Genomic DNA, 24,130 nt, shown 5'->3' with positions numbered 1-24,130 from the left:
ATTCCATCAAGGATAGTAAAGCCTCCTTTAAAGAGAAATTAATAAATTTGCAATTTCTCAAGAGTTGTGCATACGAATTTCCTTATAGCCTCCGCCATTTTGGCCTCAAGAAACAATAAACATTTGTACCTATTCAAATCATGCGAAACCTTCTAGGGTTTTTAGGGTGAATGGTTTTTTTTATTAATTCAAATAAATATATAATAAATGCATAACACAATTACCTCCCATGTTTATTGCCATTGGTATTAAACATTGCAAACTCCCAAAACCATCACTCCACACTTGAGTTTATGCAAATATATGTGTGAAAATCTCATACCTATATTTATATGAATTCTAGTGTGTGACTTATCAAATTATCCCTAAATATAAAATCTCACAGCCATAGAACTTGTGTCAAAAACAACATCTGAAGTGAATAAAGAGAAATAGGAAGAAGTAGGGTCAGGCACGACACATAATCTAACTTAGGGTGTCAAGCTACATGTTTGAGATTCTTTCAGACTCAATTGTCTTCTCCTCTAGTCTATTGGTAAGATTTCTTTTTTCATCTTCTAGCATAACCTTGTCTTCAATGGATTTCTTCTTCTATTCAGTTACTTCACAAAGCATTATGGCTTGTGATTCTTGTTCAATCTTGAGTATTCTAATTTCTTATGCTTGAGCTCTATTCTTATGCATCAATTATTCTATTGATGCATCAGATTCTTTGAAATATCCATTAGCAAACACTTTTTTCATATCAATCTCCTTGTAATGTATGCCATTTTCAGCTATGGCTATATCCTTCCTTCTTTTTAAGGACTTTCTCAATTCTTCCCTAGCTTCCTCCAAGTTGTGTAGGGAAAGTTGCACATCAATCACTTGATTCTCTATGATCTTCCCAAGTTTGAAGACTTCCATCTTTAGATCTTTTCTAAGTGTTAGGCTTCTCCTTGTGAGAACATAGCTCTGATACCAATTGTTTGAATATTCAAATAGGAAGAGTACTTCTGAGAAGGGGGGTGAATCAGAAGTAACACACTTCAACCATTTCAAATCCTTTAAAAAAAATAATTGAAAGTGAACTGCATGCATGTAAGCATATTAAATAAACATAAAGTAAACACATGCGTCAACACACATAAAACCAGAATTTGGTAACCCAGAAACTCTCCGAGAATAAGAAGGTAAAACTGGGGTGGGGAAGATACCCACAAAATCATTGCAACAATAATTGTTTGACCACTTTTGATGGTCTGCCCTATTAAAAGCCTACCCTGTTAAAGGATTTACACTGTGTCAATAGTGACCTGGTTAAAGGATTTAAAAACACTTTACATGAAGTGTCACCCTGTTAAAAAGATTTTATCACCTCTTCAAAGAATCTACAACCTAGCTGTTAAGCTAACCTATCAACATAGGATTTTCCTTTTCTAATACAATTGCTAGAGAGTATTAGATTCATAAACTTGATTGCTTACAATCTCAAATTGCTGATTTTAGGCATTGGTTCTACTTATTCTAATCTTGATCCTCTGAGATCTAATATCTATTCATATCCCTTGCTTTTTTTTGATCAACTGGATATGAAATTACTGTTATGTTCCTCTAAGTCTTTCACACTTCCCACTAAATTTTGCTATAGTTTATCCATACACTGTTCTCATCTAGACATACAATGGGGCTTTTTTCCTCCTTTTAAAGATTATGAAGACTTAGGGTTAGGTATGGATCTACAATGCATGTTAAATCTTTAATTCCCACTCATTCCTTGAACTTTTCTCATTGGTTGCATGCATTCTCCATTTTTCTTATTGGCTACATGTTGATTGCATAGGAAATATAAAAGATTTGTTCTTATCTTTATTATTCTTTGAGATACTTCTATGTCAGCTCAAAAAATGATTTACGTCTGAGTTTGTGAAAGCACAATCTCATATGTTGATTCTATGTTACTCAGCACATACTAAATTACTGGTGCTCGGCACATATACTATCCTACTTTGTTCGGCACCTATTACATTCTATCTTTCTTAACATCAACTATGACTCAACACCTATATATCACTCGACACTTGTATCATGCTCGGCACTTGAAGTTACTCAGCACTTGATCTTCACTTGGCACTTGAGGATTTCTCAACACTTGAAGATCACTCAGCACCTATTGTAGTTGTATCTAGCTTGGCACATATAGTGTACTCAGCTTCTATATGAAAAGTGGTTAAGCATGTTGACACTCAAATGTCAAAACCAAATTGAAAGCAATAATACAAGTATATATACTTATGGGAGATAGTTTGTATATGTATATAGACATACATACATATATACATATATAAATCTCTCTCTCTCTCTCTCTCTCTCTCTCTCTCTCTCTCTCTCTCTCTCTCTCTCTCTCTCTCTCTCCCCCCCCCCCTCTCTCTCTCTCTCTCTCTCTCTCTCTCTCTCCCCCCCCCCTCTCTCTCTCTCTCTATTTATATATATTGGATATTAACTTGCACTAGCGATTAATAGTGACAAATAGAAGAAAAAAAGGAACGATAATTTATTATTATCCTTAGCATTACAGAGACATAAAACAATGACTTCAATATCAAGTGTTGTCAAATTAATGGATAATCATATGCTGAGTCATTTCTAGTTAACATAAATCAACATAGAAGCTATATGAAACTATGAAGGAACAAGCATATGGTTGACTTACCTCGGACAAGCTTCACCCTCAGATCCAATTCAATAGCATGTGAACCAAAAATAAAAAAGTTTTGGGATGAGAAACAGATATTAAATAGAGTTGCAAACAAGAACATGGGGGACATTTTTACTATTCATGATGGTCTCCCTTATGCCAATGGAGATTTTCATATTGGGCATGCCTTGAACAATATACTGAAAGATTTTATCAACAAATATATGTTGCTTGAAGGGTATAAGGTGCACTATGTTCTTGGTTGGGATTTCCATGGGCTTCCCATTGAGCTTAAAGTTCTACAGTCCATAGACCAAGAGGCAAGGAAAGAGCTCACACCATTAAAACTAAGAAAGAAAGTTGCTCAATTTTCCAAGTAAACTGTGTGTTTATATATGTTTAAACACATATATAACATGTGTGTTTATATTCAAGAAAATGCAATTGGTAGGTATAAAGCTAAATCACACAACCTTTGCTAGCATTATTGATGCCTATGCCAAAAAAAGAGCTTTGGAATAAGCTATGTTGACATGCATTAAAGGATAAAGAATTTTTGTCTAATGTTGTAGTCACAATTGCCATAGTAGACATGTTTGAAAAATGAAAGCATAGACAAGACATGTGAATTTTTTGATAGAATTCACAAACAAAGTGTGGTCATGACATGCCATGATTGCCAGAAATGCATCAAAATAGATTTGATGAGATTTTATATGTTTAATTTGTGATTGTCTTGGTAACTAATATGCTTCTTCATTAATATGCCTGATACAATAAGAAAACTTGGCAACTATGCACAACAAGTTATATGCTAAAAGGAAATCATTTAGGAGATACAAAATATGGGGAGATAGGGACAATCCCTAGCTAACACTTGCTCTAGAGTATGAAGCAAGAAAAATTGAAGTATTTGGGCAAATGTTTTTTCAGAACCACTTTTATAAGCGCAATCCTATGTCACCCAAAAAAATGTACTTAGACTTAGTTTCTATTTCATGTGTTTTCATTTTTGGATACCCATTTGGGTCAAATAAAGGTTCCAACTCTCATAGTTCCACTATCAGTGTGCTAGAAAATCTTGAAAAAATAGGAGCATGTAATTAGGCCATCATTTTGGTGAACTAGGAGGTGTAAATTGGCTAGATGAATGTAATTGTAATTTAGAGCATTCTAGAAAAAGAATTAGGTCAAAAGGCCCCATGGTTTGAAAGTTATTATAGTTTTTCAAGTTTTGGAGACCTCCTAAGAATGCTTCAAAGTCAGGTTAGGGGCATTAAATGACCTCAAAAATGGCCAAAAAATGGGGGACAAGCAAATCTTGTCCATAGGGCTATAGAGCGCTTCGAGAGCTTTCTAGAAATGTAAACGGTTTGTCAATCAGAGCTACGGTTCAAAAGTTATGCCTCCCGAAAGTTCGGTTACCATTTCTGGATTCTTCTAGATTTGCACCTACTTCTAACGCAGCTTCTGGAACCTTCTATTTGGTCGGTGGATGCCTACTAGCACTTTCTAGAATGTACTCCTAGTCCTTAACCCTTTGGGGTCTATTTAAGGAGATTTTTGGCATTGTAAAAGGCAGTTCGGAGTGGAGTTTGAGAGGAGGTACTGAAAGGAGAAATTATCTCTAGATTTATGCTATTGTAAGCCCTTAGGGCATGTTTTGAAGTTTATTTTCTTGATTAATATAATTTCCCATTTTCTGTTGTGTCCATTTTGTTCTTGGGTTGTGTCCCCATCATTAACATAGTAGACACAAGTTTTGATTTTCTCAAATGACTTCTATCCAGTTTGGGTTTGGCTATCTAGACTACAACCCCATGGACAATTCTTAGAAATGTTGCTATTGTAGTCAATGGTTAGCTTCTTAATGTAGTGGTCTAGGTAAGAACAAAATGATCTATAGATACTACTACAAAAGGTGTTAAAAAACTCTTTTTGAAAGCAACCAACATATTGTTGTTGTAGTAAATTTAGTTAGTACTCTACAATTGAAGTGGGGGGGTTCAACTTGATGTGTTGGAAACATTTTGTAGTTCAGATCTTTAAAATTGTAGTTATATCCATCCCTTAGAAAACAAGGAATACCCTATTGTTATGGATGGAGATTACATAATGATATAATTTGGAATAGGTTTGGTTCATACTGCTCTAAGCCATAGCCAAGAAGATTTTTTGACTAGCATTAAATATAAGCTTCCAGTACTATCTCTTGTAGATGATAATGGCAAGTTTATTGAGGGAATAGGGAGTAGGGTCAAATCTAAATCCTTCTAAATCCTCAAGGGCATCTAAATCCTTCTAAGGACTAATAAACTCCTTATTGCATTCAAAACAACTCAATTTGCTTGAATTTGACCCTTGGTTTAATTGGCATCCTGGCTTATAATTTGACCCTTGGTTTAATTCTTATCCTCATTTTCTTTAACCTATGGGGAGAACATCTATTGAAATTGTAAGATAGAAGTAGTTCTTGGGAGGTCACATTGATTTCTCCTTCTATCCTTCTCTCACTAGTGTAGTTATTTCAATGGCTCTTTTGAAGAGGAATATTTTCTCAATTGGCTTTCTTCTTTTCTTCGATAATAAAAGATTGCATTTTTTTGTGCATGGCTACCATTGGATTATTGTGATTGATGTCAAAGGGCTAGTCATATGTGTAATGCAATGTTATTAACATGCTGATTTTCATATAAAAATAGAAGATGTTTTCATCTACATAGGCTAATCCATGTCCAAGTGGCTATAAGGAAAAGGAAGCAAATTTTAGTAAGGAAAAATATTTTTGGAGAACCCTCTATTGGAGTTTCTCTTATACAAGGGCATGAAATTATTTTTTATTAATTTTATTATTCATCATTATGTGTGATGACATCCTTGAGTGAAGGAAATTATCATAATTTTTGGTGCTCCACTCCTATTGGGATGACCTCCTAATGGGAAGTGCCTAGTTTTGGGCAAATAGATTTAGATAATAAGTGTTTTCTGACCAACATCTTTGGAAGGGAATAATTTTTGGTGAAAAATTGCATTTGAAGGAATATAAATAGAGGTCGATTGGAGTTCATTTGCACAACAATCCATTGAATATTATTCCATTTTTTAGAGAAGAATAAGGGTAGATTTAAGGGCAGAACTTGAGTATATGCTACAAAAGATTTTTGAGTAGCATGTGAAGGATTATTTGTGTGCATGAAGGGTAGAAGTTAGAAGAGGTTAGGGAAGATATATATCAATTACATGAGTAGATTTATGAGATTCTTTGGATCTCATTTTGTGAAGACATTGGAATGAACTTATGCATGTATTGTGAAAGAGGATTATAAAAATTTGAACAAGGCTATCAGCAAATAAGTGTGGAAAATATGAAGAGGAAGTTTGTAGATGTTAGGCCCTACCAGAAAACCCTCAAGAAAAAAACACAAAACAACCATACTAATTTTTTTTGGTAATTAATGTTTTGTTAGCTACAATGATAAAGTAAATGCACCAACAAGTAGACCTGAATAAGGTATGCAACCCCAAGAACAAGACACAAAACAACCATTGTAATTTTTTTGTTAATTAATACTTAGTTAACTACAATAATAAAGTGAATGCACTGACATGTAGACATGAAGAAGGTATTAAACTTCATCTTATATTAGATATCAAATGCAATAAAATTATGAGAAACAACAAGCATCAAGATCAATAGACTAGTGTTCCTAAGGGTCCTATGGTTGCCACATAATGATCACTAAACAAGGACTTGCAAGAGCACTTAAACAACAACCACAAGCCTCTCAATCCACACAACACACTCGTCAAGGCATATTGGCATTACCAGCATAAATAAGCTCAATAGGACTATGACCATATAAGGTTTGGTTTGAAGATCTAATTTACTAACACATTGAACAGGCTCAAAAGTTAATTGTGATAGCATGAAAAGAACCACAAGGCTTATGGGTATCCGAATCACCTACCCATTTTTGAACAACACAAGAATAAGTGTATTTTTTTGTGGATGAGAAACTCAACAAAGAACATATGCACATGAATAGAGTAATGAAATGTAGGTATGAACCCATAAGAAACCAAGGCACAATTTGAGACATGCATAGAAGAAAAGGTATGGATGCACAACAAGAATAAACATGCACCACTAAAATAGACATCCACCATTTCCTAATCAAGGTTAATAAAAATGAAAATTTTGAAGTTCAGCTTTCAATCTATGCACAATAAAAATAGCACACAATAAACCCTAATTATATCATCTACACTTCATATGCGTTCAACCTGGTATGATTGATTTACTTTGTTGATCCATCTAATCCTCCATGCAAAATCATAAAACATCTAGTAACTACTCACATTAATCAAAGCACATCTATACAACATTTGAATCATTGGCAAATGTCATACCTAGCAGCAGGAAACCATGCAAAAATCATACCTAGTAGTAGGAAACCATGCAAAAATCACTGAAGAGTCCCAACTTCCCAGAATGTGTGCTGGAAAACCATGCGAAAACTAACTACAACTAAACTTCCCTCAACGCACTACAAAAAAAATGTGAAAACACACAAAACTCAAATGAAACCCCATGTGTGAAAAACATACAAGTAAGAAATGTTTCTTTTTTTATATGTAACCCCCATGTTTGTCGAAATTTCAACCAACACAGGGCTTACATGTAAAAAGAAGAAATTTTTGCCTTAACATTCCAACTAACCTAAACTTATTTAGTTGATGGTCAAAAATTTTGGTAGAAAAATGAGGTTAAATGGAGTAGTGAAGTCATAAATATTTCTCATTACCCTTAACTATCTTACAATAATTTTCAAGGATCTTTCTAAATAGTATTAAAAATCATATAAGACTGCATGATTAAGTCATAATTGTTGGATGCAATTGATTAAATTGTGTATTGTATTTGATGTTACAAAAATGTCATATAATTATTAGTCAATGCATGTTGATCTTACTCAAGCAGTGAAGAGAGCTTTTCGTGTCTACTGAGTTTTCCTATGTTTGCCTAATTCAGAAGGTAGTGTCTACCAAGTTCACTAGGGAATTGAAGGAAAGTCTAAAAAATATGAGTATTAACCAAGCTCACTTGGTTAATGAAGGAAATTTTGGATGGAACTATTGGAATATTCAAATGGGAAGAGTACTTCTAAGAGGGGGGGGTGAATCAGAAGTACCAATTGTTAACCTTTCAAACTCATAATAACATATAACTAAAATTAACATGCATACAAGTAAACAAACATAAAATGAGAGCATGCATCAACACATAACACAAGAGATTTTGGTTATCCACAAACCCTCCAAGAATAAGAAGGTAAAACTGGGGTTGGGATGACACCCACAAAACTATTGCAACAATGAATTCAACCACTTCTGATGGTTTGCCCTGTTAAAGGCTTTACACTATGTCAATAGTGACCTATTGAGAAGATTTACAAACAATTTACATGAAGTGTCACCCTCTTAAAGGACTTATGAAAGGTCATTAAACCTACCTAATACATAGGATTTTCTTGTCCTTCTCCAAAGACTCTCCTATCTAGCTATTAAGCTAACCTATTACCATAGGATTTCAACTTCTAATATAATAGTGAGAGAGTATTAGAACTTTTGACTCAATTGAATGCAATCTTGAATTGTTGGGTTCAGGCACTTGATCTGCTCTTTCTCTTTTGATCCTTGCTTGATCTGATCTCCGAATATGTACCTTGTTCTACTATGGTCAACTAAATATAACTACTATCCCTTTCACTAATTTTTTTTTATTTCATACTAAGATTTCACTATAATCTCTCCTTATGCAACTTTCGCACATACAATGGTGCATTCATCTTCCTTATAAAGAATGCAAAGACTTAGGGTTAGTTACAAATCTACGATCCAAATTGAATCTCAAATTATAGCTCATATTTTGTATTTTTCTCATTGGTTGCATGCCTTCACAATTTTTCTCATTAGTTGCATGCAAATTTCATAGGGAATACAAATGACTCATCCTTACCCTCTTTCTCCTTCAAATTTTCTCTAAGTTAGATCCAAAAATGGTTTACATCTTAGTTTGTGCAAGTACAATCTCTTATGTTGATCCTATGTTGCTTGGCACATGAAGTATTACTAATGCTCAGCACATACTATTTTTGGATTGCTTGGAATCTACTATGTTTCCTAGTTTTCTTGGCACTTGTTGTATCCTATATCACTTGCAATATGTTGTTCTGAGTTTCTCAGCATCTAAATGATTTTGTTACTCGACATCTGAATGATTATGTTACTCAGCATATGAACAATTCCTATCTTTCTCAACATATGTTATACTATAATCTACTCGACACTAACTCTGACTCAACACCTATTGAAATTCTGGTTCAGAAACTATTGTGTACTCAACATGTATGGTGAAAATGGTTAAGTGTGTTGACATTCATTTGTCAATACTATTTATTTGACCAACAATCCCCCCCTTTGATATGAGTGTCAAAAACACTTAACTAAGCATTGATGATCCTAATCTTATTGAGTACATTATTTTATTCACTCAACTTTCGTGCAAAGAATTGCTAAAATTTCAAAATCATGAGTGGAAATATACCTTATAGCTCCCCTTAAGTTGATTATGGTTTTGAATTTTCAAATTTTGTATCAATATGCCTGATCCTTACTATTCTTTGATCTATTTCAGCCTAGTAATTACATATCTCCTCCTTTTCTTATTACTCCCCCTATAATATATGTCTCCCCCTTTGTTCATTCTCCCCCTTTTTTGACACTAATGTGAAAGGATTCTATGGAGTAATACCATATTTAGCCAAAAAAATTCTATTTACCTCCATTATTATTTTTAGAGCTACATCCCAATTCTCCAAAGCAATGCCGAGTGACTTGTCCTAGATGGTAGTCTCTATAGAAAGGTGTACAAGTCCATCAAGAGTATAAAGATTGGGATATTTCTTTAATATTGTCTCAGCATAAATTTGTTCCTTGTGAAGGACTTCTAAATGAAGGGTTATAGAGGACTGGATCTACATCAAAATGCTTCTCACTTTGATTTGGATCACTAGGTAATTGCATACTAGATATTTTCAAGTTCCTTTCCAAGCTCATTATTCATTGATTAGTTTCTTGTGTGAAATTTGAAAAATCACACAACTTCCTATATAATGAAAAAATATTTTCAAGAAATTTTTTGGCCTTATTAATTGTCTTGGCCAACTTTACCTATTCAAGTGCAATGCCACTTGATATCTTCTCATTAACCTTAACTTGAAATTTTCTTTCTGACCATTCCATTAGTTTAACATTGATGTCCTGGTCCTCATTTGTCACCTGATCAACTATGTTTGATAGTTTCTCAATTATATGTTCTCCTTCATCTAGTGACTGCAAGCTGAAGGCATCCATGAAGATGTCCCTGATATCATGAAGTGCTTTCTTTTTTTTAAACTCTTTTCTCAGAATTTCCTGCTTCATCTTTCTATCCAATGCATTTTGCATTTTAGTCAGTTGTGCCATTGTGATAGTTTTGGAATCATAGGATGGTATCTCAATTTCTTCATCTAATTCAAGGTCTCCATAGTGAAGTACCCTGGCCACTCTTGTTGAACTCAAGCCTGGCATGGAGAATTGCAATGGAATAGCTTTAGTGCTTAGCTCCTGAATAGTCTTAGTAGGAGTGCCAATCTTTGGTAATTCTACCAATGTTTGAATGGCGACCTACTCCTTTTCTTTTGTTGCATCATCCTTCTAATATAATTTCCTCTCCTCTGTACTTGGTAGCTAAACATTATCCTTATTTACACTTGGTGGAGGTGGTGGTGGCGGCATCAAAACTTTAGCTTTAGTGTATGTAAAAGGCTATACCTTTGGCTTCACCTTTTTTCTTTTTGGTGCTACAACTACTTTTTGTATTTCATATACACTCACTAATATAGGATTTGTGCATAATTGTGCCTAACAAGTAGATTGGTGAAGGATCTTTAAGAGATCCTCTATAGGGAGTGGGTTGATGTTTTGAATTATTTTGTTAGTAACATCCTTTATGATGACTATCTCTGTAGGTGTAGTAGTTGACTGAGGAGAGCTGGGAACTGGCAATTGTGTGTCTTCCACACTCTGTTTGTGTTGCTCACCTATCCCCTTTTCTTCTTCTTTACTTATTTCCTCCTCCTTTTCTTCTTCATCCTTATTTTCTTCCTCCACTTTCTTCTCTTCTACTTTCTTCTCTTCTACCTTCTTTCTTCTTGCTTCTTTTGTTTCCTTTTTTTGGCACTTGCTTTTGCCTTGTATTCTTGATCAAATACATCATCAATTTTCTTGTAGATAATTTTCCACATTTTTTTGATTTTGTTCTCAACCTCTTCAATTTTATTTTTTAGAATATTGAATGCCTTGTATTTGTGAGTAAATCTATTGTTGTGCCTTTTGACTGCATTTGTTATTTGACTTTTAGTCAAATCAGGAAACATTCTTGCTAAGGTAGACTCCCTTATTTCTTTCTCATTTTGTAGACAAAAATGCCATTTTTCCTCTACAATCTTGTATAATTCCTTTTTTGATGAATTATCTAGTTCAAGAGGTGTATGTTTATATTCTACCATCATATTATAGATAGATATCTCTATTTTATTTTTCTCATCTTTTGTGAGCTTATTAAAACTTACATTCTTCAAATCATTTAAGTCTCCATTTTTAATCTTAGCACATAATTTATCAATGGAAGACTTTGGTGGATGACTTACCACTTTGAATTGACTTATATCTTCAGATTCTATCCTTTCATCTTCTGTGTCTAGTTGAGCCACATATTTTCTTCTTTTCTTGGGATCTTCTACTAGTTGTGCAGTAGCTTTCTTCTTTTCTTTTGCTGCCTCTTTGACCTTTCAAGTTTATGCTCTTGTTGTGACCCTTATTTTTGTTGGCTTAGTTGGAGGTAGCTTGGTTAGGGCTGATTTTGTTACCTTCTTGGGCTTTGACTGAATTGCAGGCTGTATTTTTGCTTTTCTCTTCTTCTGCTTGGTAGATGTAGGTGCTTCCTTGGCTTCTTCTTCCTTGACACCTTCCTCTTTGTCCTTTTCTTTCCCTTACTCTTCTTCTTCTTCTTCACTATCTCCTTCCAATTCTTTTTCTTCTTTTTCTTCACCTTCAATATTTGGTCCAAATGTCTTCTTTATTTTCCTCACCATTTTATCCTTCTTCTTAATAACTCAAGTAGTTTTTAGTTCTGTCTCAATTTTGGACTTAACATCATCATAAGTTCCAAAGTGAAGAGCTGCTTTATCAATTTCTTCTACTAACAATGTTTTGATAGCTGCAGAGGCTTCATCAATATCTAGTTCGTATCCTAATGGTCTTAGCCATCTTACCCTTGATATTGTAGCTTGAATGTATGTGAAGTCAATATCAACCAAGAAACATATGTCATTGACATGTTTCTCAACTAGTGAGACTAGTATCCTCATCCTTTGCTTCATAGAATTCTTAAAGTCTTCAAAATAGCTAGTCATCTGGGCTTCCAAAATTGTCTCCCATTTGATCAATGAACTCATTAATTTGAGTGAATTCTATCTTGTTAGAATTCTAGTTTACCTTCCCAAATGAAGGGAATTCTTCCATCACATAAAAGAATATGCACATGAGAACTGAGCCAAATTTACACTGTGCACCTTTTGATCTCCTTATTGCTCCCAAGTTCTCATTGATTTGTTGCAACATGAGTTCAACTAGATCATAGGTGTGATCTTTCTTTACCAACTTGTATGCCACATCAACCACTATGCAACGAATGCTATTTAGTCTGCTAGATTGATAAAATTTATGTGAAATTATCCTCACATCAAAGTCAAGTAGGGGGTCATTCACAGTATCAATAGTCATCCTGTATTGTTCCATTTTGTGCCTATGTTCTTCTAAATATTTTTGGTTGATCTAGGGTTGGAAGACCAGTAACCCTGTGCACAATCCTCTTAGTAATCTTGACCAGTCCTCACTCTAGCCATAGACATCCATCATGAATTTGGCTTAGAACAATGTGAATCCATTCTGTTTTAAACACTATGGGAAAAACTAGGGTTTTAGTTAAACCCTTCTTCTCAACAATCAAAAAATCATCCTTCAATATATTATTCTCACATAACTTATCACAGGCATTGAATATTTCTAGGTCACCTATGGCATCGATTTTACAATTGTAGCATTTCCTTATGTCTTGAACCATGATGACTTTGGGTGGAATGATAGATAGTGCACCAGCCAGGTCATTTTTATAGGCTACTTCGAGAATTGGTCTGAATTTGGTCTGTTTAACTTCATTGCTAACTAGTTGAATCTCATGCTCTCCCTTAGCCTTAGGGTTTCTTGAGCTAGAAGCCATATTACCAAACTAGGGCTTTAAAATGTATTAAAAATTGAAACTCTGCATAGCTCAACACTTAATAAATACCTTTAGATTAATAAGTTTGTGTTTAATCTCTATTGTATTTGATGAGAGTGACTATAAGGTAGTTGCTTAATCACCTCTTAGCTCTTCTGGTTTTTTCTCTTCACTTGAATGCCATGAAAATGAACAATTTTCACTTTTATTAGGTTTGAAACCTAGCATTTATTTCTTTCATTCTTTAAAACTATACACTTAGCTTCCAAAGGATTTTCCAACTCAACATCAACTATTTTTCACTCACTCAGAAACTACTATTATTTCTTTACTCAGCATCCACTAGACTATTCAACTCAGCAACCAAAGATAGCTCAGCATCATCTTCCAACTTTTATCCTAGCATCTTAAATTATGCATATTTCTTCTTTGTAGTATTCCTATGTTCTTTTTGGGCTGATGTATGATACATCTTTATATGTATTAGCCCTATGTGCCTTTCTAGTGCTTAATTTGATGAGGTGTGATCACTTGACCTCTTGGGTAAAGTGATCTCTCCATTTGATGTGTTGCATTCACCTTTCTTCTACCATATTTTCTTCATATCTTCCCTAATGAGTTTCTCATTAAAATTTTCTTTGCCCTTATTAACTTCATTCTTGGGTGCTTTGACTTTTTTTGGATACTTTCTATTGATATGACCAGTCTTTAAGCATCTAAAACAAGTAGTTTGATTTAACCATCTGTTGTAATTTCCTTTAAAATGTGTTCTTATGCAATTTTCAAGAATGTGTCCACACTCTTGGTAATAGTGATAGCTATACCTAGTGTTGTAATCCCAATTATAGTGATGTACATGATTGGTTCTTCTTGCAGGCTGATTAGGTGTCCACATAGACTTTGATCTACACTCAAAAGCTCTATGTCCATTTTTTTGCAATTGTAGTAGTGACCTTCAAATCTTAGTGTCCTTATGGTCTTGGTTCTACATTCATGTGCTTGATGTGCTCACTTTTTGCACTTATGACAAAAACTTACATTTGTGGGCTTAACATGCTATTGACTATTCTTGCTTCTACACATATTAGAGGTATGTCCCTTTTTACCACAGCAATGACAAGTGGGTTTAGTGATCTTACTTTTGTTTATTCTTTCTTCTATAGTCTTAGATGATTCTCCTTGTTCAGTGCTGATGTAGCCAAGTCCTAAAGTATCATTACTAGCCCTTGGTGATTTTAACAATTGCTCAAAATACTTGATGACCTCATTGAGTTTTTTGTAGCTTTCTACTATTTCCTTTTATCTATTCAATTCATTCTACAATTGTTTATTTTGCATCTTCAAGATGAAGATCTCAATGTCCTTCATGTTCAGCTCATGATGAGCATTCATCATCTGGCTCAAGGTGTCTAGCTGCATGTTTGAAATCTTTTCAAATTCAATTGTTTTCTCTTCTAGTCTATTGATGAGATTTCTTTTGTTGTCTTCTACCATGACCTTGTCTTCAATAGCTCTTTTCTTTTGTTTAGTTACTTCACAAAGCATTGTGGCTTGTGATTCTTGTTCAAGCTTGAGTAATCTAATTTCTTTAGCTTGGGCTCTATTTTTCTCCATTTATTTTGCTATTACTGCATCAAATTCCTTGGAATCTCCATTGGCAAATAAATTTGTGGTATCAATCTCCTTGTAGTGTATGTCATTTTTAGCTATGGCTATCTCCTTTCTTCTTTTCAAAGATTTTCTCAATTTCTCCCTAGCTTCCTCTACTTTGTGTAGAGCTAGTTGCACATCAATTATTTGATTGTCAATGATCTTCCCAAGTTTGAAGACTTCCATCTTCTGACCTTTTTTCTAAGCTTTTAGGCTTCTCCTTATGAGAACTAGATCTTTGATACCAATTGTTCAAATATTCAAATGGGAAGAGTGCTTTTGAGAGGGGGGGGGGGGGGGGGGGGTGAATTAGAAGTACCAATTGTTAACCTTTAAAACTCATAATAACATATAAATGAAATTAACATGCATGCAAGTAAACAAACATAAAATGAGAGCATGCATCAACACATAACATGAGAGATTTTGATTACATAGAAACCCTCCAAGTATAAGAAGGTAAAACTAGGGTGGGGATGACACCCACAAAATTACTGCAGCAATGAATTCAACCACTTCTAATGGTTTGTACTCTTAAAGGCCTGCCCTATTAAAGGCTTTACACTGTGTCAATAGTGACCTATTGAAAGGATTTACAAAACACTTTACATGAAGTGTCACCCTATTAAAGGATTTACATAAAGGTTTTTAAACCTATCTAATACATAGAATTTTCTTGTCCTTCTCCAAAGACTCTCCTATCTAGTTGTTAAGCTAACCTATCACCATAGGATTTTATCTTCTAATACAATAGTGAGAGAGTATTAGAACTTTTGACTTGATTGAATGCAATCTCAAATTTCTGGGTTTAGGCACTTGATCTACTCTTTCTCTTTTGGTCCTTGCTAAATCTAATATCTAAATATGTCCCTTGTTCTACTATGGTCAACTAAATATAACTATTATCCCTTTAACTAAATTTTTTCCATTTCATACTGAGATTTCACTATAATCTCCCCGTATGCAACTTTTCTTCCACACATACAATGGTGCATTTCTCTTCCTTATAAAGAATGCAAATACTTAGGGTTAGTTATGGATCTATGATATAAATTGAATCTCAAATTCTAGCTCATATTTTGTATTTTTCTCATTGGTTGCATGCCTTCACAATTTTTCTGATTGGTTGTATGTAGATTTCATAGGGAATACAAATGACTCGTCCTTATCCTCTTTCTTCTTTGAAGTTTCTCTAAGTTGGCTCCAAAAATGGTTTACATTTTAGTTTGTGCAAGAACAAACTCTTATGCTGATCTTATGTTGCTCGACACATACTATTTTTGGATTTCTTGACATCTACTATGTTTCTTGGTTTTCTCGACACTTGTTGTATCCTATATCACTTAGCATATGTTGTTTTGACTTGCTCAGTATCTGAATGATTTTGTTACTCAACATCTAAATGATTTTGTTACTCAGCATATGACCAATTCTTGTCTTGCTCAACATATGTTATACTATAATCTACTCGGCACTAATTGTGACTCGACACCTATTGAAATTATGGCTCGACATGTATGGTGAAAATGGTTAAGTGTGTTGACACTCATTTGTAAATACTATTTATTTGACCAATAGGAACTAGTGTTAATTAAGTCCACTTGGTTACCAAAGAATATTTTTGAGTTTTCAATTTTAATTGAGCTTCTATTGGTTAACACAAGAAATCATTTTTGAATTAGTGTCTATCGAGCTAGGTTGACTAACGAAGGATTTTCTTCTTTTGGCATATTAAGCTTAATTTATTTATCTATTGGTTCTAGCCAATTAAGGAGATCAATATTAGTTATTCTAAGTTGTATATGAGCCAACTTCACAATATGAATGATATAATTACAAGGTCAAGTTGTAAATTTGAAAGTGTGAAAGAATGTGAATGAATTGATGATTTTTAAGACCTAATGATGTAGTAAGGAAGTGAATCAAAAAGGATAAGTAGAATATCCTTGAGGAGTTGAAAAGACATATTCAATCAGGAAGGATCAAGTAAAGCTAGAATCAAGATCTATAATCAACAATTTAGTTGAATTCAAATCAGGTCATATAACAAAGTTGGCTTAACAACTATTTGTAAATCCTCTAACAAGGTGGCAGTTTTGTTGAATTGTCTAAAGACCTCTAAAAAGACCACTCCTAATAGGGTGATTAAATCCTTTAACAAGGTCACACCCAATAGTGTGTTTTGTAATCTTTAATAAGGTTGTCTCCTAACAAGGCTCACTTCAGAAGAGTGAAAATATAACTAGCTACAATAGGTGGTTCTTCCAAATTGGGGTTCCATGTTAAATCCTAGAGTCAAATGTGTTCATGTTATTTTTCATTTTTTTGTTTGTATCTAAGTTAAGGTAATGGTAATCATAGATAACATTTAACATTTGCATGTTAATTATTTACCAAGCATTTTCAACATTTATTGAATTACAACAATTTATGTGTATTTGTCGAGCATCAGCAATATCCAATTTTCAAAGTTTATTTTGTACTGAGATCTAAGGGATCTAGGATTTATTTTTTTAGTAACTAATTCACCCCTCTCCTCTTAGTTACTCCTTTTATATTTTCAAGAATTGCTATCATAGCTTTTGATGCTTGTAGAGAAGGTTTCCAAGACCTAAGCTAAAGATCAAGATGTCTTATAGAAGAGAGATTCCCAAGCTAAATAGAGACAATTTTGTAGCATGGAAAGGACTTATGAGTTTGCATCTATCTACTATTAGTGATTCAAGGTGAAAATATCTTGATGCTAAATATAGGACTCCCACTGGAACATTATCAGTTGATGATATTGCTGAAAAGAAGAATCATAACATCATGATGATTGATATTGCATTCGTTGTTAGTTATGTTGAATTTGATGAAGTTAAAAACTGCAAAATAACTCATGAGATGTGGACCAAACTAGAAGACATATATGGAGGAGATGAAAATGTAAGGAGAGATAAGGTTGAAAGTCTTAGAGGTCATTTTGATTATATGAAAATGAGAGAAGATGAGAACATTGCAAAATATGTGGAAAGAATCAAAGCAAGTGTAAGTGCAATCAAAGCATCTAGAGGAGACATTGAAGATAAAATAGTTGTAAGAAAGGTACTTAGAAATTTTCTTCCTATTTATACAATTAGTGTGTCTACTATTCAAGAGATGAGATCTGATCCAAATAATGAAATATCATTGGATGCTCTAGTTGGAAGATTGGCAGCTTTTGAGTTAGATAAATTTGATAACTATGTTCGTAGTTCAAAGGTTATTGAGTTTGCATTTGAAGATAAACTCTCAATCAAGAAGAAAAATAGGAAATCAAAATCCAGTCAATCAAGAAGTGAAGAAGAAGAAACAGAACTAAGCTTAGATAGTGATCTTGAAGTTGTTGAAGCCCTATTGACAAGAAAGTATTCCAAAGGTAGAGGAAAGTACAAAGGTAAAGTTCCTCTGATTTTCTTTTCTTGTGAAGAAGTTGGTCACATTGTTGCAAGGTGTCCAAATAGAGAAAAAAAAAAGATGAGAAGAAAAGAAATAAGCACAAAGGAAATAAGGATTCCAAGAACTACAAGGAAAAAGGTATGAAATATTGTTTTATAGCTAAAGATTCTAATAATATAGTGAATATGAAATGATATATATTGTTGTAAAGGATGAATCTGATAATGAAGGAGATAAGATGGCACTGATCTCTCATGTTAGAAAAAATGATACATGGATTGTTGGTAGTGGTTTTTTACATCATATGACTAGAGACAAAAAAAAAATTGAGCATATGGAATATTATGATGGAGGTAGTGTGAGATTTGGAAACAATGAACCTTGTAGCATCAAAGGAAAGAGATGTATTTCATTGACTAAAGAACCTGTATGTGGTAATGTGCAAATTTGTTCTTTTGATTTGACTCTTGAATACCCAAAGTTTTGAACAATATCTTGTTACAACAATTGAAAAGTCATATGTGGATCAATGGGCTTTTCTCTAAATTAATAGGTACAGCTCCTTATGATAGATTTTTAGTGAATTATGTTTATTCTTATCAATTAATTGGGGGTGTGTTCTTAACCACAAGAACAATAGAGGTATAACCAAGCTGGACTTAGGCAAGATCTAACTCAGGTGAACAAAAGTTTTTAATAATCTATTTTGTTTTATGCATCCACACATCTTATGAATTCATAAAACATTTCCATGAGCTAAACTACAAGAACTTAAATCTATACTTTAACTACTAAATTGATAACACCTAAAATTCCTCTCAAAATGAACAATAATAATACTTATCACATTCATTTGTTGTGCAACAAATAGGGGAAGTAAAATTCCATTTATTCCTCATTCCAATTCAAACCATAAGAGAAAGATACAAACTTAAATTAACACCAACTGGAATAGAAAATGATCAATATAAAATACTCTTGATTGTCTCTACAACAAGAAGTATTTCACACCAAAAAAATTAATGACCCTTTATTCATCATTCAACTTCATACATATAGGGTTTAAGAGATGACCATTACAATAGAAACTCAATTCATTCATCTTCTAAGAAGGACATATGGCAAGATGCTAGTTTGTCACATTAAAAAATTAATGAAATTGATATAAATTGTAAAAGAAAGTGAAAAGGAGGAATCATTTGAATCACTTGGACTTCTTCCCATTTTTAGCTTTCACCCTATATGCCTTGGCAGCAACTATAACTAGAACTAGTTCCTCATGACTAGGCACATGTACATTAGTGAACCTCAAGAGCCACTTTGAATGCTCTCAAGCCAGTTCCTTCATAGCATTTAACTAATTTGGTAATTCTTCCATAGCCATGTGTACACATCCACCAAGCTTTTGCAACTCTACCACTCTATTTTGACTGCTTGATGTCATTCCAGATAGATTACTCAAGTATGTAGAGAAGTTGTTATTCATTACTTCTACTCCAATAAGAGCTTTCCCTTGCCCACTGGTTTTTGAATTAGTGTGTAATCCTCACATGAGTTCAAATGCTCTATCTTGGGTCTTCTTCACTTTTCCCCCTATTTCTTTGAGTCCTTCTTCAACTTCTTGAATCATCTCTAGCTTAAATTGCATACTTTGAAGCCATTCGAATAGAGGCTTAGTCCCTTTCATCAATTTTTTTGCTTCAACTACCTCTTTTGCCTTTATTTGGATGATCACTTTTAGGAGGGAAATGCATCCATCACATCTTTCCTTCTCTGTGGCCAAAGTGTTGCAATTAGATATGATATTATCTTTCTTAGTTTCCAATCAAAGGATAACATTTCCAATTTGATCAATTAGAGAAATTCCATCTGAATTGAGTTTCTCAATCCATTCCTTTCCAATTTGGCAAAAATGCCTATCTTTCTAGAATTGTGAGATAAAAGGATGTACTTTTGTTGTGGTAGGATTCTGAGTAGCAGGTACACCAATGATGGTTGCTAATGCCTATTCAATTCTTCTATCTCAGCCTTCATCTTAATTCTTGATGATTTTAGGCTTTCCAATTGTTCTTCTATCATCTCATTACTTGATCTCCACAAGCCCACTTTTGTATCATGTCTAGATTCTCCAAGATCAATTGAGTGTAGAGTAAAGTCATTAGGTGACATATCTTGAATTCTTCTTTCTTTATTTGGCTTCGCTATCTCCATGGTCAAGTCCCCTATTTTTGGATCTTGTCCAAGTATTGATAGGGTCTATTACTTCTTAGCTTTCACCATTGTAGTCCTAGAGCGAACCACTTGAGACACAATGTACTTTTTAGGTACACTCTCACCTTTTCTTTTCTTCTTCCTTTCTAAGGTGTCTTCTAACCAAGACTCTATACCAATCACCTTAAAAGTTGTCCCAAGTGACTCTATGCTAGATATCTTCTTCTTTATTGGAGTCATTGCTACTGTAGTTGCAAAGAAAGGATTCTTTGGGTCTTGAAAAAGAAGCCTAGACGAACTCAAGGCTTTCTCTTCCTCTTGAGTTTTCTTCGCAACTTCATTAGATTTAGTGGACTCCTTGCTACTACTCTTTTCATCCCTAATCTCTACTATCTAAATGGGGGAACTAGTTGACTTCAAAAGAGGAGGACTTGTAGATGGAATAGGGCTATGATGAGTAGATGGAAATGGAGTAACATGAGGGGATGGGACTAGAGTAACATAAGGAGATGGAGTTGGAGTAATGTGAGGAGATGAGACTAGAGCAGTAACCCCATCCTTTGACTCTTCTATCTTCTTTTCTTTGGTACTAGCTTGGGCTCCAATAATTGGTAGAGGGCCACCCTGGAAAGTTGGAGCTATTGAAATGTTCTTCTCTAGGGGTCGATCACCTCCTCCTACAGATTGAGTAGGTCCTTGAGCAGCTGTATTTGTAACACTAGGTGTGGCACTCTGAGAAGAAGTAGGAGTAGCAGTGGTTGGAGAAGCTTGAGTAGTCTTACTCTTACTTTGGCCCTTTTTTGCTATTCACTCAACCCATTTCCTAGTCCTCTTGATGATCTGAGCCATCATAACATCAAAATGTTCCTCTCTATCCACATAAGGTTTAGAATTGATATGAGTATTCCTTAGTTTAGTCAAATATGTATTACTATACATATTTTTCCTGTCATCTTCTAGCCCTTCCATATCCAAGTTAATGCCATATGTCTTTACTTGATCCACTGTAAATCTAGCAAAAGCCCAATCTCAGCTCTCCAACTCATCTTTACAATTTTCCCAATAATCCTCCACAGTAGTAACATTCTTGATTACACTTCCAATTTGAAGCACATCTCTGGCATACCCATTTGGGTCAAACATAGGCCTCACCACTTCATACTCCTCTAACTTATACTTGTTCTTGAATGCCTTAAGCATGTTTTTAGCATCTGATTGAGACTCACAACTATAGGCTCCAACTTTCATGGGGAATTCATATCCCTTCTTCCTTAAACTGGCACTTAACATGTTCAACTAAATTGCTTATCTCACAATCTCAATGAGCACAATCATGTCATTTGGGTATCTGGGCAACTTTACGGGAAATCTATCGAAAGCTGCAAGACATAAATATGAAAAGGATGAGAATTGAATGAAATAGCTACCTAACTAACTGATGGCTGCCATCACTTCTGGACTAAATCTCCTCTCTGGGCATCATTGGAGTTCCCTACAAATCCTCATTGTAAATGCATCATTAACTCTGATATACTTCACATAACTATTCTATAACTGCAAGCATGGGTAAAACTCATAACTCTTTACATCATCTAGAAAATTCTCTATTCTGAGAAGGCCTAACCATAATTGTAGGGAAGCTAATATATATATTAAGAAGAAATACATGTAAAATGAATTGTAGAACTTTGCTACACTAAGGGCTTTGGATAGATGTTTGCTTATCTCATATGCCCAATCAATATACCATGTATCTAAGCAAATAATTTGCACCAAAAAGAAATAATGTTCTAAAAACTTAAGTGCTTCTACCTCACCTTTCAATTGATGCAAAAGGACTAGAATGTCCATGATCTTAGGTTTGAGATCAATGCCAAAAAGGGTTTTAGGAACCTTACTCTTAGCTCCCCTTGGTTGCTAAAACTAAGACCTCATAATCTCTTTCCACCATACCATTTTATTCAAAGAGAATTCTGACATAGCTCCTCCTATTATCAATTCAGATAATTTTTCTCAGTCTGGAATCTAGAGACAATTGATTACTTCTTGTCTATCAATTGAATTTAACACTATTTGATCAGGTAGTAAGATTTTCTTAGTATCCGAGTTGTAGGGATTGATACATTCAATGATTAGCTCCAGGGCTTTTACTGCTACTAGAAATCTTGGCTACTTCTACCAGTCCACTTCCTTAGAGTTTCTCCATTATGGGATGGATTAGTTCCATCCTTAGCCTTCTTTGGAAATCTTTCATGTCGAAGAAACAAAGTGAAGTGTCTGTGATATTCTTCCATATAGATTTGATTCCACCTAGTCCATCAAAATCAGTGAATCTTGTTGCCATTTTGTCCAATATAGAGGTAAACTAAAATTCAACAATTGCAAATAGTGCAAGGAGTGAATCTTGTAACTTAAATTTTTTCTTTTCAAAGCACTATTCAATACAACATCATAATAGTTCAAAACAGAAAATAGTAATTTGAAAATCTGTTGCGTTCATCTTTATATAAGAACCCTTAATCTATCTGTTGATTTTCATGACCCATGCTACATAAGTGAATTTAAGGATAAATCTATTGAATTAATAAATGTGAGGGTTCTAATGGATTTTTCTCTATCTTTTCACTATTTTTGTTGGCCCAATGGTAACTTTCTTTAATTATAGACTTACTTTCCCATTATTACCCAATTTTGGAGAAACAGAAACAAAGTACTCCTTCGAAGAAAACCTACCTGGCTGAATTCTGTTGAAAATACTTTCACATTTGCAACAAATTGGCTTCCATTACTTTTCCAAAACACCTCATGACCAATTTTCTGAATAACCATGCTTGTAGGAGTAGTTTTCTATTAGATGCAAAAAATTGCTTTCGAGGGTAGAAACTCCGTAGAGGAGAAGGCAATCTCCACTTTTCTGCATTTGTCTTTGTTTTGCCTCCTATGCCCAAATTAGTTGACTTCAAGCATTCGAAAAATATGAAAGAGACTTCAAAAGTGAAAAATGGGACCCACTGACTTACTTTACCTTTCTGCAAATGCCTTTTTGGAAAACTAACTTCTTGGTTCGAAAGTCCACCGAGGAGAAGTTGTTTCAGAGTTTTCTGTCGGATCTTATTCTGATCATCTTAGTGAATTTTGAATGATTCCCATAGTAAAAACATGGCAATAATTGAATGATCAATCCATAATATAATCCTACTTTCCTTCTTCAAGCTCACAAACTGTACTCATAAATCTCGGCAGAGTAACTTGCCAAGGAGAAGACGAAACTAGATTTTTCGCAAGTTCAATTTTCTTTATGCCCAGATCAAAATGAGTTGTGAGTAAGTTCATTTGAGATAACATAATCCAAGAATCTCCATCAAACGAGGTCCTAAGCTAGCCACAAGACTCATGATGATAAGGAAACCCACCCAGTTATGTAATGCAGGAGAAGGGAGAAGATGGAAACTTGATGGAGATACTCATCACCTAAGGAGGAAAGGACCAACCAACTCAACCAGACTAAACATGATACAAGTTAAATTTCTACTTTTGGAAGATAGGTATAGGATGAAAAGTGGGGCAATAGATTCAAGGTAGAATTCATGAATGGAAAGGCCAAACTACTAGATGGAAAAGGAAATCTAGTCAGATCTGGAAAGAAAACAAAAGGAAATCTAGTTTATCTTGATCTCAGCGAATGTTCATGTTTTATTGCACAAGTAGAAGAAAACTAGTTACGACACAAAAGACTACATCATGTAAACTTTGATAATCTGGTTAAGATAAGAAAACATATAAGAGTA

This window comes from Cupressus sempervirens, chromosome 2 (genome assembly GCF_028749045.1).
Source record: "Cupressus sempervirens isolate cs-2001-9-10 chromosome 2, ASM2874904v1, whole genome shotgun sequence".
NCBI classification, from domain to species: Eukaryota; Viridiplantae; Streptophyta; class Pinopsida; order Cupressales; family Cupressaceae; genus Cupressus; species Cupressus sempervirens.
The sequence above is the reverse complement of the archived record's forward strand: the minus strand, read 5'-3'. Positions refer to the sequence as shown.